Source organism: Echinops telfairi, unplaced genomic scaffold (assembly GCF_000313985.2).
Source record: "Echinops telfairi isolate 266 unplaced genomic scaffold, ASM31398v2 ScPeMD7_53;HRSCAF=182, whole genome shotgun sequence".
NCBI lineage: Eukaryota > Metazoa > Chordata > Mammalia > Afrosoricida > Tenrecidae > Echinops > Echinops telfairi.
Genome location: NW_022103951.1, coordinates 19,019,236 through 19,035,273, shown reverse-complemented (window position 1 = coordinate 19,035,273; position 16,038 = coordinate 19,019,236). Strand labels below are relative to the sequence as shown.

General features: G+C 52.7%; 1 protein-coding gene across 1 annotated transcript in view; it reads left to right on the top strand.

Annotated features, from left to right (window-relative positions):
• SHROOM2 (shroom family member 2) overlaps positions 1-16,038 on the top strand; it is a 48,007-nt gene that overhangs the window by 17,361 nt on the left and 14,608 nt on the right. The window lies entirely within an intron of this gene.

Sequence of the window (16,038 nt, the reverse complement as noted above, 5' to 3'; positions counted from 1 at the left end):
AATGATGTACAAATGCGCTTTACACAATTGATGTGTGTATGGATTGCGATAACAGTTGTATGAGCCCCGAATAAAATGTTAAAAAAGAAAAAAAAAAGAAAAGAAAAGACAGTTGGAAAATCTAACGCCCACCAAGGCGATGCTGCCTCTGCTACCACCTCATTCTGAGCGTCGCTGCCTTCCCATGGACTGCCGCATACACGCACACTAGTGTCCACAGCTGGGGCCAGCTTGCTCTCGTTTGCCCGTGAGGCACTCTGCTCCATGCCTTTTCATCCTGAAATGGCTGTGTGTTCAACGTCCCCTCTAATGCGGGACTTTCACATTTGGCTGATTTTCCTCCCTGAACAGCTGCCTCCTTGTCGTGAGCCCAGAAAGAACGGAACAGAGCCTGCCGGCTGCCTTGTCTCACATTGGGATCAATGACTCCGTAGAAGGACACTAGTGTGAGCAGGGGAATGCACAGCAGAATTGGCTCAGATGCTCGTGCGCTGCACACTTCCTGGAGTCTCGAGGCTGGATGAACCCTTGAAACCATTCTCCTGAGATCAGCTTTAAACCCTAAGCCAAAATCATCTCCTGAAGTCCTCTTAAAATTGACCAGTGGCTCAGGTTACCAATGAAAAGGGTTGAGTGGCTTAGCTTAATCAATACAAAGAGTCGCCACGCTTTTGGCATGACCATTCTTTAAAGAACGGTGGACTTGGGATCAGATAGAAAATGGCAACTCGCAAGGCTAGATGGGAACCTTCTTGGGTGGTGGCGTGTTCACGGGCAGAGCCACTCAGGAAAGGAGGGTGAGCATGCGCCCACATCTCGGGCATCACTGTCCCTCCCTGAGGACACATCCAGAAGCGATTGCCTTGCCGTCTGTCTTGCTGAGCATGTTCTCAGCAAGAACAACATGTGCAGAACTCGGGAGAAGAGAACGAAAGTCCACCCGTGACACTCATCACTCGTCAGCAGTCAGAGGGACAGTTGGCTTTCAGAATTTATTTCCCCCAGAATCGATGTGAGTGGTTTTAGGTTCGTGTGTGTATTCATATCAATCTGCCTTAAGTCATACATTTTCTGAAGTCTCACACACTTGAGATAAAAAAGGAAAATAGTTCTGTGAGCTGTGGCTTTCTCTTCAAACAGTTTAAGGTACATTCAAGTGTTTCCAGATGCCTTTTCAAAACAAAACGCCAAGGCCGTCCAGCAGACTCAGAACGACGCTGTGGGACAGCCCCTTCGGGTTTCCAAGGCTGTCCTTTTTATGCCTCAGTGTTCTCCCCTGGCTGGTGGTCTCGAACCACTGACCTTTGAATTAGCAGTCAATCACTTAACCACTGTGCCACCAGCACATTAAATGGGCAGCATTTTAAGCGTGCCACAAACTCAAGGAATTCACAGAGAAGCGTCTTAGGTCTGGGAGCTACTTTCAGCCTGCCCTCCCTGAGGCTGTGCTGCGTAACCCTGCCCCTCTCCCCCCATGCCACCTCCCACCCCACCGCCATTCAAGCTTCACCACCCAAACCCAGAGAAGAGGGAGGGGTCATGGAGGAGGATGGAGCATGGAGAGTCTGTGGCCCAGCTATCTGCTTGTCACTGGCTGGCCTGTGCATTTTTGTAACTTGTCTGCCTTCCTGTACTGAATGAATTAATGTTCTATAATTTATCTCTAGGTTCTATTATCCATTGCAATGGCTACACAGACAGAATTCATGATTAAAGGGCTTATTAAGGAGGGTGACAAGTTGTAACACCAGTGAGAAATGCTCAGGGTTGAGTCGTTTATCAGGATGTGTTCAAAGTTTCAGGTCTGCTAATGAATTCTCAGAGAGGCACACCATTCTGCCGTAAGCCTCAACCCGAAGGCGTTCAGCTCAAGGGTCAGGTCAGCAAACCCAGCTCCCCGAATTCAGTGCAGAGAGGCCCCCACACCAGTTCGCCTTAGCTCAAAGGTATTCAGTTCCACTGCCGTGAATTGACAGGTCCAACAGCTTCAAGTTAAGTGCCCAGAGGCCCTGCATTCTGCAAGCCAGCCTCCTGCACAACAAGATCACTCATTCATCTTCACTTGCTCCGTGGGTTGGGAAGGCCATCACTCTGTGCCGTGCTCTGGCTCGTGGTTCTGCTGCCGCTGCTCGGATAGTAGAGCTGTTATCTGGATCCAGGAGGTTCACCGAGCAGGAATCTTGGGATCCAGAGTGCTTCTCAGAGGGTTCGTTGTATGTACTGCAGGGTTACAGTCCAGGGAATCCTGTTCACAATTACACCTAGGTGAAGCCTATCAGTATGTCCCTCCACAGACCCGTGCAAGGAAAGGCCGTTTGGGGGGAGTTAGAGGCTTTGGCCAGAAGAGCCACATTATGTATTTCATGGTCTCTGCATTCCCTCTACTTGGAAGATTTTGTTCTTCCTCCCGCTGACCCTGAGTCAAGAGTTCAAGGGTCAGAAAGAAGTCAGAGTACACCTGTGCTTCACTGCACGACTGTCTCCTTACCTGCTCTCTCACACGTAGGGCTCTGCGGTAAGCATCTCTCTTGCTAGCATTCACCATGTACATCTGCCGGTAACCAGCACCACGGCGTCAGATGAGGAGCATATGGGTTTTGATGGTTGTCAGCTGGCTGGGCCATGCTTGTCAATGGTTTTGCATCTGTGTAATGATGTCACCTGAGTAAGGTGACCAGACGTCCCACCTTTAGCAGGACAGTCCTGATTTTTAACAATTTTTCCCATGTCCCATGGCGTTTTTAAAAAGTCCCAATTTTTGGAAAGAATGCACAACAAGCTAGGGTATATACGGTTTTCGGCTGCCATGTGGCTATTTCGCCAGGATATGAGTTTTATCAATTGTGCCCCACTTTACCGATGTTACAATCTGGTCACCTTACACTTGAGGAACTCTAGTGGCATAGTGGTTACACATCGGACTGCAACCTGCAAGGTCCAAAGTTCAAAACTACTAGTCACGCGGGAGAAAGACAGGGCTTTCTATTTCCATAAAGAGTGGCAGTCTGGGAGACACCCCAGGGCAGTGAGTTTGGTTTGGTTAGTGATGTCATTTGGCAGTTAGGTGCTTCTGTGATCTGACGTGACAGTTCTTCCTTTTCTCACTTGATGCCCATGTTCGTATCACTGCCTGGTCTTTGAAGCCTAACCCTGCCAGGCAGGAGGCGTGGGTGTCTGTTCCCCTGGCAAAGACTGCCGTGGTGCCGTGCTGGCTTCCCAGTGAAACCCCTGCCTGTCTGCCTCCCTCATTCTGCCCTCTCTGCATGCAGAGCCCTTCCCAGCTCTTCCCTGTGGAAGGAGTGCTCCACGCCCCCCAGGCTGGCCTCGGATGCCCGCTCTGAGAGTCCTGGGAGTCAGCCAGGTGTGGTCCTGGCCTTTTGTGGTTCTAAGGATCCACTTGCTGGTGCAGCTCACTCGAGTGCCACTGGAATGGTCTGGGACCAGGAAAGGGCTGTGGATCTAGGCACAAGGCCCATGGAGCAAGTGAGGTTTGTGGGGGTCAGGCTGGCTGGCTTCTCAGTTGGGAGAAGTTGGTGAAGAGGCAAGACCTTGAACCCACCAGCCACTCCACAGGAGAGAGATGGGGCAGTCGGCTTCCATGAGGACAGCCACCTGGAAGACTACAGAGGGTGCCCTCCATTGTCCTGCTGGAAATGCTTGCTGTGTGCCCCTGGGGGCAGACCCGGAGTGTACTGGGTGCACGGGAGGCAGCAGACGCCGGCTTGCAGAAGGAAGGACTGACTGCATAGCATCGGCTGAGTAGGGCAGCTCACAGGCCAAGTCCAACCTGTTTCCCTCCATCTGTGCCCATTGGTTGGCACGGTGTTTGCGGCAGCTTTCCTGCTAAGGTGGCTGGGCTGGCTGGTTCCCGTGGAGACGCTGGGTGTCTCCAAGTCTAAAGGAGAGTAAGCAGATCAGGGCTGCGTCAAGGGTGGGCCAAGGCTTCCCAGGAAGAGCCCTATAGGGGACACCCTGGCAGGTTTCTTATGGTGGGGAAAAGTGCTTTGATGCAACATTCTTGGCCCTTTGCTTATAACGCGGTTATTCATTTAAAAACAAAACCTTTACCTTTGAGATAATCTATCATGATCATCCCACTATTTTGATTGGATTTTTTAAGGCACATTAATGAGATAAACCTGTTGCTGAGAGACCTTGTCTGCAGCTGTCCACTGACCACAGAGATTTACAGCATACTTTGTTTGCTATGAACCAGTAGAACCCTAGTACTGACCCTGAGATCTGGCCTTCAACAGGGAAATTTGTCGACTCTTGCATTAAGTGAAATGGTACAATTGATGTCCACTCAGATGGGAAGTTCAGAGGGTCAACCCAGTGGCACTGTGGAAGAAAGGCCTGGCTATCGATTTCTGAAAAATTAGCCAGAAAAAAAACCTGTCATAGTCCCTTAGCTATACTCTGGCACACACAGCCCTCCTGAGTTGGAATCACCAGGACAGCAGCTGGTTCACCAGTGTGGGTTTACCTAAGAGATGGAAGGGGTCTTTGATAGTTGTGCTTCCAGGCCTGGGAGATGGAAGTGTTGGTCTTAGACTCTTCCAACTCCCAGACCAGTGCGCTTCTGGGTCTAGGAGGTGAAAGTGTTGGTCTCAGACATGTGCTTCTGGTCTGGGAGTTGGAAGAGCGGATCTCAGGTGTGTGTCCTTTGGGGCCCGGGGACATGGGGTCTGGAGAGCCACCTGTCAGGTGTTTTGAAAGCGATCCTTGATGGTTGTCTCTGCTGCTCCATGTGGTGTGAGTTCACTGCGTCTTGGTGGCTGTTGCACTGGGAGAGCACGGGTGGCCCTCTTCCTGTCGCACGTGTCTGTAAACTCGGGAGACAGGAGAGCAGGATGCCGCAAGTGCCGACCGGTGCCTCCTTGGTGCTGGTTTTGCTTGTTCAGGGACACCATGAGCCAGGACACGTTGCCCTGGGACCACAAGAGCCTGGCCAGCTCGCTGCTCAGTTAACAGAGAATGACTGTTGAAAAGGCTCAGGCTTGCGGGGCAGGGTTCTGTGGAATGTGAGCACCCAAGGGCGGCTGCTTTGTTTGTTCCTTTCTTATCTGCAGAATTGCTCAAGGACAGGAGCATCAGAATGTCTGGTGTCCGTTGAATGCAGGCTGGGGTGTGGTTTATTACAAGTGTTTACTGCTTAACGTTGTAGCAATCATACCAACAGAGTTCCAACCCATGAAAAGACGCAGCATTGGATGCTGCTGCTGCCTCACAGAATCGCTGTGAAGCATGAGCCCAGAGGGCACACACAGGCTGGTTAGAGAGCATTCACTGGGGTCTCCCTTATGGGTGGATGGTAGACCACGGCTGGTGCCCAGATCTGGGCTGGGAATACTATTTTCCAAACAAAGGAGCAAGGGCCAGTCCCAAGACTGAGGAATGTACTCGTTGAGCTGGGAGTGTCAGAACGTAGGAAGCGTGCACACAAGCCTCCGCCAACAACGTCAGGTGAGGGCGTTTCAAATGGAGTGGAGAGATGGGACGAACAGGGGCTTTTTCCCACAGACCCATTGAAGCCCCTTGGTGGTGTAGTATGGAGCTCTGGTGGTGTCGGGATTACTCGGTGGGCTACTAACCACAGGGTCAGCAGTTTGAAACCACCAGCGCTCCGAGGGAGAAGAATTTGGCCTTCTACTCCTATAAAGAGTTGCCGTCCAACAAATGTGCTTCACACAATGGATGGATGGATGTATTGTGAAAAGAGCTGGAGGAGCCACCCCCCAAAAATATTTTTGTTAAAGAGTTGTCATCTTAGAGACCTGCAGGGACAACTCTGGCCTGTCCTACAGAGTCGCTGTGAGTCGGCATTGACTCGATGGAAGCGAGAATTTTGTGTATTGGCGTTATTGTTAGAATGGGAATAAAAGGAAAGCGGACCCAGGGCGTGGGTTTTAATGAACAGGTTTTATTAGAGCTAATGACCTGCCCAGGTATTTAGAATGGAAAGAGAGTCAAGGGGGCAGGTGAGGGGAGACTGGAAGACAGAGTGAAGAGAGAATAGCCGAAAGTAAGAAAGGGAGAGCTAAAGACAGGAAGAGACAGAGGGAGGGACCGGCCTGCAGCCACATGAGAAGGTCAAGAAAGTCAGAGAGAGAGCAAACAAAGGAATCCCGCATTCATAAACTTTGGGGACAGAAATACATTATTATGTCTAAAAGGAGCCCCGTCACCACCCACCCCCCCACCCCCCATTGGCTGGCCGTGGCACCAGCAGACCAGTGACAAGAGCGGGGAAGGTTTCTGTGACAAGCCTTTATGCTAGGTGGGGAGATGGAGAAGGGGTCAGAGATGCTGGCTGTGGCTGAGGACCCTGGTGTTCCTGCTGGGCCCTTTAGTTATGACCCCGGATATGAATCAATGCCCATGAGCCCACCCAGACAGAAGTACATGGACACATTAAAAATGGAGGGAAGAGACAAGTCTTTCACAACACTTAGATGCCTCACCCCACCAAGGGGCAGCTTGCATCCCCACAGGGCATGTGTCCCAGCCTTCAGGAAGGGGCGGGCGTGCGTAACAACTGGAGTGCAGAAGCCTGACCAAGTTCCCCTTGACCAGGGGAGATGAGCGCCACCGGTAGCGAGTGTGGGGTGAGGAGAAGGGCCTTCCCGTGTCTCCTGCTGCTCAGAGCTTGTTAGTCATTGCTCTTAGTTGCTTTCTGGTTGGCTCTGACTCACACAGGACACAGGAACCCGCTGCCGGGTCCTTCTTGGCTCCGGGATCGCAGGGATGCCCAAGGCCGTGGGTGTGGCCACTGTGTGTTTTCAGGGCCTTCCACCAGAGGTGTGCTTTAAGGTGGGTCTTGTAGCCATAGTCCCTGTCACCCACCAAACAGCCTTCTCCTCATGGGTCTGGTAAGAAGGTGGGGAGCTGCTGGTTGGATTAGATGGGTCAGCTGTGAGTGGTGGCCACCGTGCTGGCCATAAGGCAAGGCATCTCAGAAGCAGGAGTGGGGAGAGCCAGCAGCGTGTCCTGAGATCCCTGATCATTGAACCTCCATAATCCAGGAGACAGCTTTGACGCTAGAGCAGCAGCAGCAGCACCAGGAGGCAGAGCAGTGTGCTTCCCAGCCCCCAGAACAAGTAAAAGCTGGGTGTTTGGGGCTTGTGGAGTGATGTGCCTCTGGGCATTCAGTTCCAGGAGCTAGAGTTGAGTGAGTTCAGGTTGAGGCTTTCAGCAGTGGCATGCCCTTTGGGCATGTATTAGCAGCCACAAAAGAGCTCTACCCTGAGCCTTTCCACCTGTTAGCTTCCACGAAAAAGCCCAGAATCCTGAGTTCTGTGTGGCCGTTGCAGCGAATTGTAGAACCTAGTTGAAAAGCAGGGCTGGACCAATAATGAAAGGAGCAATACTGGGAGAGTGAGGGGAAGGTGGGAGGAGAAAGGGGGAACTGATCACAATGATCTACATATAGCCCCCTCCCAGGGGTGGACAACAGAAAAGTGGTGAAGGGAGACATTGGACAATATAAGACATAAAAAATGATAATTTATAAAATAACAGGTTCGTGAGGGAGAGGAGGAGGGGGGAATGAGGAGCTAATACCAAGGGATCAAGTAGAAAGAAAATGTTTTGAGAATGATGAGGGCAACAAATTTACAAATGTGCTGGACACACTGGATGGATGGATGGATGGATGGATTGTGATAAGAGCTGTAAAAGCCCCCAATAAAATGATTAAAAAGAACGAAAGAAAAGCAGGGCTGTGGAGACAACTGAAAAGGTAGCACGTGCTGACACAGCTCAGGGCTCATCTGTGCATGCCCCAGCCTGGTTGCAGTCCTGGCGGGGCTTCTTGAGGGAGTTAAGTGGTGCCTTTCACAGTTTAAAAGAATCAAGTAGGTGCTGTTTAAAAAAATAGATCCGGAACAATAATGGGAGTAGCGGTACCATGGTGGGGGGGCAGGGGTGGAGAAAGGGGGAACCGATCACAATAATCGACATATAATGCCCCCAACCTAGGGTGACAAACAGCATAAACATGGGTGAAGGGAGACAGTGAACAGTGTAAGATATGAAAATAAGACTAATTTATAAGATATCAAGGGTTCATGGGGGGAGGGGAATGAGGAGCTGATACCAAGGGCTCAAGTAGAAAGAAAATGTTTTGAAAAGGATGATGGCAACATATGTACAAATGTGCTTGACACAATGGATCTGGATTGTTATAAGAGCCATAGAGCCCCCAATAAATGACTTTTAAAAAATAGATTCTTGAAGTCACTCATGCTACAATCGTAGACATATAGATGTGTAAAATAGCGCCAGAGTTTTGTGAAGCAAACAAGAACTGGAAAGAGTTGCTGTGGCTTGAGAAGGGGTTGATAGAACCCACTGCCCTCGAGTCGATTCCGACTCCTGGCCACCCTATAGGACCACGTAAGATTTCTGACCTTGTCCTCTCTGCAGAAGCAGCCTCCTTCATCTTTCTCTTTTGGAGCGGCTAGTGTGCTTGACCCACGACCTGGTTAGCAGCCCACAGCCTCAGTGACTGTGCTTAAGGTTGATGGAATGGTACAATCTGGCATGTGGCTGAAACCCAGGATTTCGTGGGTTGGGCATTCTGCTTGTGGAGAGAGGGCGGTGTCGCTGAATAACAGGGACCCAGCGAGGCCTTGGTCTGCACGGGGAGTGGAGGTTCTGGGGGCCCCAGGGACCTTCAATGAAGACCATGGTGGATGGGAGGTCTGAGCGAGGCGGGGTAGCCCCGAGACCCTTGGTCTTCCTCCCAAGTGACTTATGCACCACAGCACAGTCCTGGAAGCACTTGGCTGCTGGGTTGATGGGTGGCATTCCTAATGAGTGTGTAATGACCCTGGGCATATAGATAGACACTGCCGGGGCACTGGGTTGTCCTCTTTTCTTCATTGTTCCCGCTGTGCTGTCACCGTGGCCATCGGTGGGAGCCCCACACGATGCAGACACATGAGTGGCTACCTCAGTTTTCCACGAGGAGGCGTGCCCCTCCGTGTGTCACCCTGCAGTGGTGAAACAGGGACAGGCACCAGGCCTTTGGGTGCTAGGAAGATAAGCCTGTAGGAGGGTCGGCTTTGACGTCTCTGGAACCTGTCAGACAGCAGAAACTACCCCAGTGAATTGACCTGACATAGGACTGGACCCACACTCTCTGAGGCCACAGCCCACGGGCTTCCAGGAGCTTGTCCCTTGGGAGGTGTGGGCACAGACAGCAGTGGAGGTATCTCAGGCTTCCCCCCGGAGCTGAGAGAGACCCCCGGGGACCTGGGATAGGAGCTGCTGAGTGCCCTGGCTGTTGCTAGGAGCTTGTCACCAGGTTTTGCTCTGGCTCTGGAGGCAGCTGCTTACCAGCCCCTGGTGCAGAAGCTGAGGCCCCCTGCAGAGACGGTGTGCTTTGTGCCCTGGGGTGGCAGGTCCTGCCGGCCCGGTGCTGACTGCCCTGGAGCGTGGCATGCACACGCACATGGGGTCACGTGGGTGTGGGTGTGCATGCAGCCTCTGCAGCTTTTGTTTGCACTGTTGGCTGGCAGTGCAGCAGGGCTGGGAGGCAGCGCCTCTCAACCGCCTGCACTGGGAGCGGCAGCACTGGCCTTCTGCCTCCCGCCCCTCCCCACTGTGGCGGGTGGCTCCAGGCAGGGAGAGCTGATCTGGAGCTGGGCTCCCGCTTGCTAGCTGTGCACGTGAGTCTGCAGACCCGCCTCCCTGCAGACTGGCCGCCCAGACGTCACACACAGATCTGCCTGCCCTTGCCTGTCCCTTAGCAGCAGCAGCAGCAGCAGCAGCGAGAAGCAGACATGCTGTCCGCTGGAGCCCTGAATGCGGATGCTCTAGAGAGAAAATGGTGAGTCAGCTGGCCGAGTGGGCAGCGGGATCAGGTGTGCCTGTCTTGTCAGGGGGACAGCAGTGGGCTGGGCTCGGGCTCAACGCAGCCTCCAGGAGATGTCGGTGCAGAAAATGGAATCCCTGCTGTCTTCGGTCTTTTCCTAAGCCCTGGTGGCCCTCACTGGTGACGGGCTGGACACAGACCCTTTACTCCAGGTTTTTGATGCATGTGCCTTTTAGCCTTCTCTGTGAGGATGAAGGAAGCGGACAGTTGGGTTTGGCATGTCTCTGAATGCTGGGAGTGTGCTGGCTGTGTTCCATGAGGCAGCTTTCTGTGTGGGGAGAGTGCCGTTTTCAGAAGGAAACTGCTGCCCGTGGCTGTGGACACACACATGCACTCATGCGCGCACACCCAGTGTGCGTCTGTGTTGCCCAACTCATGAGATGGGGGTGGGAGGTTGGGTACATATTGAAATGCAGGTGCTGGCTGCTTGGAGAAAGGGTTTCAGAAATCTCCCTGGCGGTGATTTCCTTCTGCAGCCCGCTGCCTCAACCCAGCAGCGTAAGATGTAGAAGGTGAAGGGGGGAATGAAAAATAGCATTTTTCAACCTTTCGTGTCCATCAAGGGGAGATTTGGTGCAGAATTGGTGGAGTGGAGGCATCCTTCTTTGCCTTGCAAGCTGACGCCGTGAGGGTGCGTTCTGCTCACAGTCTGGGTGTCTGGGAGCAGAGGAGACTGGGAGGAAGGGGCTGTACATGCCTGTGCATTCTTTTGTCATGCAGAGAGGAAAAAACAGTTGCAAAGCCTCTCCTTCCCCCGTCTGTCACCCACCGGCGTGTGCATGCTTGTGTGCGTGTGTGTGTGCGTGTGTGTGTGTGTGTGTGTGTGTGTTCTTGCTCGCTGGCTCTCACGCGTGTACATGCTTTCAAAGGCATGCTGTGCAGGCATCCCCTCATTCACAGAGCCACCAGCAGCTCCCACTCGTGTCAGGTTTCACATGGGGCCCAGAGCACCATCCCAGTCTGTAGTCACCATGTATGCGGCACGCAGGCCGGGGACTCACTGCCAATGACAATGGCCTTGGATGCACAATTGCTCCTGCTGCTCTGGGCGGATGCTGCTCTCGAGCCGCTGGCATGTCCTGCGTCTGTGGCAGGCATATCCTGTACCGCCTCTTCCTCTCCTCGGCATGGGGGATTCAGTAGTCCTGAGTGGGGAAGCTGGACAAGCTCCCTGTGCCACCCCGCCCACCTGTCTGGACACTGGTCTGGAGCTGCCTTTGCCTAGGGCCAGCTCGATCACCACCACATTCCCGGGAGATGTCTGAACTTCCTGGAGTGGCGCAAGGAATCCTGAAGTTCTTTAAAGAGTCACCCCGGACAGATCTCTGCAGAAATCTGCAGAAATTCTTCCTTGCTCACAAAGCCTTTCCGCAGGCATATGTTGGGCCTTATCCAGGGCCATGGGGCTCATTTGGCATTCCAGCAAAGTGATTGAAAACCCACCTCCACCACCACCGAGTCCATTCTGGCTTTATGTGGCCCCACAGGACAGAGTGGAACCGCTCCCTAGGGTTTCTGAGGCGATACATCCCCATGCTACAGGCTGCCACATCCTGGAACCTCTTCCGGGCTCAAACCACCAAACTCTTGGTTAGCAGCTCTGCACGTAAGCTAATGATCTATCCCATACAAGCCTTGACCCCAAAAGTCTGAAAGTTCAGCATGGTGGAGGACCTGACTTGGTACCAGAGGCCACAGTGACCATCTTGTACAGTCACATCTGTGGTCTGACAGTGACAGTAGGCTGGTGGGTGCGGGGAGGGTAGCGAGTATTGGGGAGTGCAGGATGGAAACCTTGTGACATCTGGAACCTTGGTATGGTTCCAAGGCCACCTAGCCTTCCAGACCCCTGTCCCTCAAGTCTCAGGTGTGAGTGACACTTGTCAGAGTGGGCGGCATGCTTGCCACATTTTTGTTAAAAACGCAGCAGTAAAAACAAACAATAACAACAACACAGCAGTAGCTATATTGTTTCCCTGACCTCCAGAAAAGTTGTGATTCTTCCCCAAAGAAGGCAGGAGCATGAGTTTCTCCTAAAACCCTGGACCCAGGCCTCCTCGGCTGTGCTGAGGTCTTGTGCGTGGTGTGCTGTCAGCCTGCATGGGAAGGAAACACAGACATGGCCATCACACACACACACACACACACACACACACACACACACACACACTTTGGGGTACCCCTGTACAGATGCAGTTAACTTTTGTCATCGGGCTCCATGTCCTGCCCACTGGCCTTTATTGATGTGATTTTGGGGAAGGGGTGGGGTGGGGGCAGGAGGGGTGGACCATGTCTTGAAAGTTCAGCCCACTTAGGTCTTCAGCAATGAAGATTAAGAAGCCACTTGCTAGCAAATGAGGTTCTCTGGGGTATAAATTGACTAACATTGGTTTTATTTAAGACAGGAAGCAGTGCCAGCGACCCCATTGGAAGGCCGTGACAGGTAGAAGAACTGGGAATTGCAGGCGATGTTGAGCACTGATACACGGGCACCTAGTCTGTACAATTGAGGTTGTCACGCGCTGGATCTGAGCCAGCTTGTTGTGTTTGGGGGATGGTTGCAGTCTGATGGGGGGTGCTCCATCGCTGAACATGGGCCATCTCAGGCAACACTTTCGGGATTTGGGGCCTGGGTGCATTTGTGATGGAGGGAAACTGCAGAACCTCATGACTTTCTCATGACTAATGGCCACAACATGCCCTGTTCTAACTAGATTTTAATGTGCTTCACAGCAAGGCTTCCCAGAATGCCCCATACATAAATGGTAACTACGTGTCTCCAAAGTCCCATAAATTCACTCAGTGCTGACTCCTAGTGAGCACCTGGGGGTGTCTGAGGCTGTAACTGTTGACAGGAGTAGAAAGCCCGATCTTTCTTCCTCAGAGCTGCTGGTGCTTTCGAACTGCTGACCATGTGGGTCACAGTCCAATGGAAACCACTGCCCACCAGGGCTCCTCCAAAGTCCCATAAGTGGACCCAACCTTGTCATTTTGACCTGTGTATTTAAAGTTCGGGTTTATATGAATGTGGTGCTACAACTTCCCAGCCTGTGGTGGGACCACTGAGACTGGTCCTTAGACACTCTGCAAACCTGACAGAGAAGCCACCCAGGGTCACCTTTCCTCCAGATGACAGACTGGGTGCCATGCTCTCCCTCACGGTAGAGCATGCTCCCTGGAACACACCATCCGACGAGACCAGAAACCAGACTCAGGACGGGAGAACAGAGGGAGAGGGGAACCGGTGGGAGCCTGGCAGAGTGCCGCTGCTTCTACAGACTGCAACTGATATAACGGAACACAATTGGTGTCACCTGTCAGGTGGAAAGCTAAACTTGACTCTCTAAGCTTTCACCCAAACCACAATGAAAAAATATGAACTTGGAAAAAACCAGCCGTGACACCTGGGGTTTCCCTGAGTTAGATGAATTCTTCAACAACTGTTTTGGTGGGGGGGGGGGTGGAGGATCGCAGTGAGGATGAGGGTCGGCTGTCTGATGAGCCGGCAGGTCAGGGTGTAAGTGTGTGGGGCTCCCACGCCCTTGTTTGAGGGGGTAGGACCGGACTCCTTCTTCAGGCTTGCACCCTACCGATGTTAAGTTGGTAAAATAATGAACTGTCCCGCTGAAGAAGTAAACCAACTCTGACACCCCCCACCCGGCTCATCTGCTGCCTTTCTGCTGTGCTTGAGAAGAAACCCATGGCCACACCTGAGACACAGCCCGGGGACCCTGCTCACTGAGGGAGGGTCGGCCCCTTCCCGTGTCTCACCATTGCCTGCCACTCCTTTCTCTCCTGGGCCACTGTTACACTCCTCTATCTGTCCTCCTGGTTTCCCTTCGGGAAGCACATCAGAACACTGATACATCAGGGAGCGAGGAGGGATCAGATTTATTTGCAGATTTAAGGCAGGCGGACTTAGAAGGCCTGCGTGGAGGGCGCTCTGTGAGAATGGGTGAGGTTCCCTAGTGCATGTCCAGTGTGACTGGATTGGTAGTGTGAAGAACTCCCATCTCTTCTGTCTGTTATCCCTAAAAGTACAAAACAGGCGCCCGGGTTCATCCACACACAGACAACACGCATCTGCACACATACACCACACACACAGCTACATGTGTACATGGCAGGTACATGCAGACACAGCTTTGTATATAACAGATACGTCCAGCCCAGACGAAGCTGCACGGGGGAGTCCATGCATCTATCCATATTGCACACACAGGCACCTGTACATATACACAAGGTGCACACTAACGCAGTTACACATGTGCACATGTACATAGGTACACACATCCAGCAGACAACAACTGCACATGTACACTGCAGGCGCACACATGCCACTCACACACACCGACTCATACTTGGATCGTGGTCATTGGCCATGCACGCCATTGCCCTCGGCACACACACTGCACAGCCACACAGCCACTCCCATCTCAGGGGAGCAGGTACCTCGCCTCAGTGAGCCCCTGGGAACGTATTGCTTGGCTGGACACTGAGCCGAGGGTGTCATGGAAAGGCCCAGTCTCCTGTCCACAGCAGCAGGCATGTGAAGCCGTTGTTGCAGTCAGCAGTTTCCCCTGAAGGTTTCCAGTGGAAAGATGGACGGTCCTGCTCAGTCCTTACTGCGGCCTTCACTGATGGGGGCCTCTGTCCCTGAGAGGCTCTGGCGCCAAGCACCTGATGAAAACACCTGAACAAGGCTACTGATAGCAAACAGGCTCCCTCTCCCTGGCCCTTGGTCTCTACCACCTGGTCTCTAAGGACTGAGGCATCAATCAACCAGGGAACTCTCACCCTGAAGGGGGGATGTGTCCCATCTGGCCCCTACGAGCTGGGAAGTAGCAGGTGTCTCTGCAAAGGTGTCTCAGTGAATTCCAGCCAGGTATGACAAATGTGACAGGTATTGGCCCAGGTCCTTTAGCTCAAATGGGCCTGCTGGCCTGCCTGTCGGTGCGTGGTCATCTTGGTGTGGTGTGTGTGTGCCGATACACAGGTACACATGGGCATGCGTGCGCACACATGCACACACGCTCACCCAGTCTTATGGTCCAGTGGTCAGCTCCCCAAAGAAGGGGCCTTTGTTGTTAGGGGCCATCGGGTTCATTCCAACCCATAGTGACCCTGTGCACATCAGAGAAAAAAATCCCTGCCTGGTCCTGCTCTGTCCTCACCATGGTTCCTCTGTGTGAGCCTATCCTCACAGCCACTGCGCCCATCCATTTGTGGAAGGCCTCCTCTTCGTCACTGCCCCTCTGCTTCCCCAAGCATGATGGTCACACTCTACTGGTTTGACTCCTGTCCTGACCTGCAGCCTTGAGAAAGCCTGGGACAGTCTCTCAGGAGTCACATGAAGGCATCAGCACTCCTAGAAGGAAGTGGCTTGGAGCGTAGCAGCAAGGGACAATGTGCACAAACATTAGGGCCTAAAATTGTTAGCTACAATCCATCCGAAGGGCCAGCAGTTCAAAATCCCCAGCCGCTCCTCGGGAGAAAGACCGGGCTTTCTACTCCAGTCAAGTTACTGTCTTGGAAACCCCCGGGGGTCGCTGTGAGGCAGCACTGACTCAACGGCAGTGGGTTTGGTTTGTTTGTTCTTCCTTTAACCAGAACATGCAGTTGGCATGTGTGAACCTTGATTCCTTTGCCAGCATGCAGCTCAGTGTTGCCTCAAGTGCACTTGAATACCTGTTACCTTCGACAGGGAAGTGCCTGGGCAGCGGTGCAAATGTTCAGGGTGTGGGTGACTTACAGTGGTTAAGTGGGGTGGGATTTAAGCCACCTGCCTGTGCCTGGGGTCCTTGGGTGGTACCAACACTTCTTTTTTTTTTCATTTTTTTAGTCGTTTTCTTAGGGGCTCATATGACTCCTATCACAATCCATACATACATCCATTGCGTGAAGCGCATTGGTACAAACACTTCTAATCGAAAGACCAGATGCAGTGTTTCCCAGAGTGTTTGTCGATGATAACACCCCTGGAGGGCAGTGCTGGGGAGAGGGGGCTCCAAAAGTAGGTGCCTACGGTTTTTCCTGGATGGGGGCCTATAGTACAAAAGCTTTTAGTGCCAGGGGCCACTGAGTAATTTGTTTTCCCCCAGGGTAGGGGGTGGTCGGCCACATACACATTTGGGGGTTAGAATCCATCGGTGGCGGTG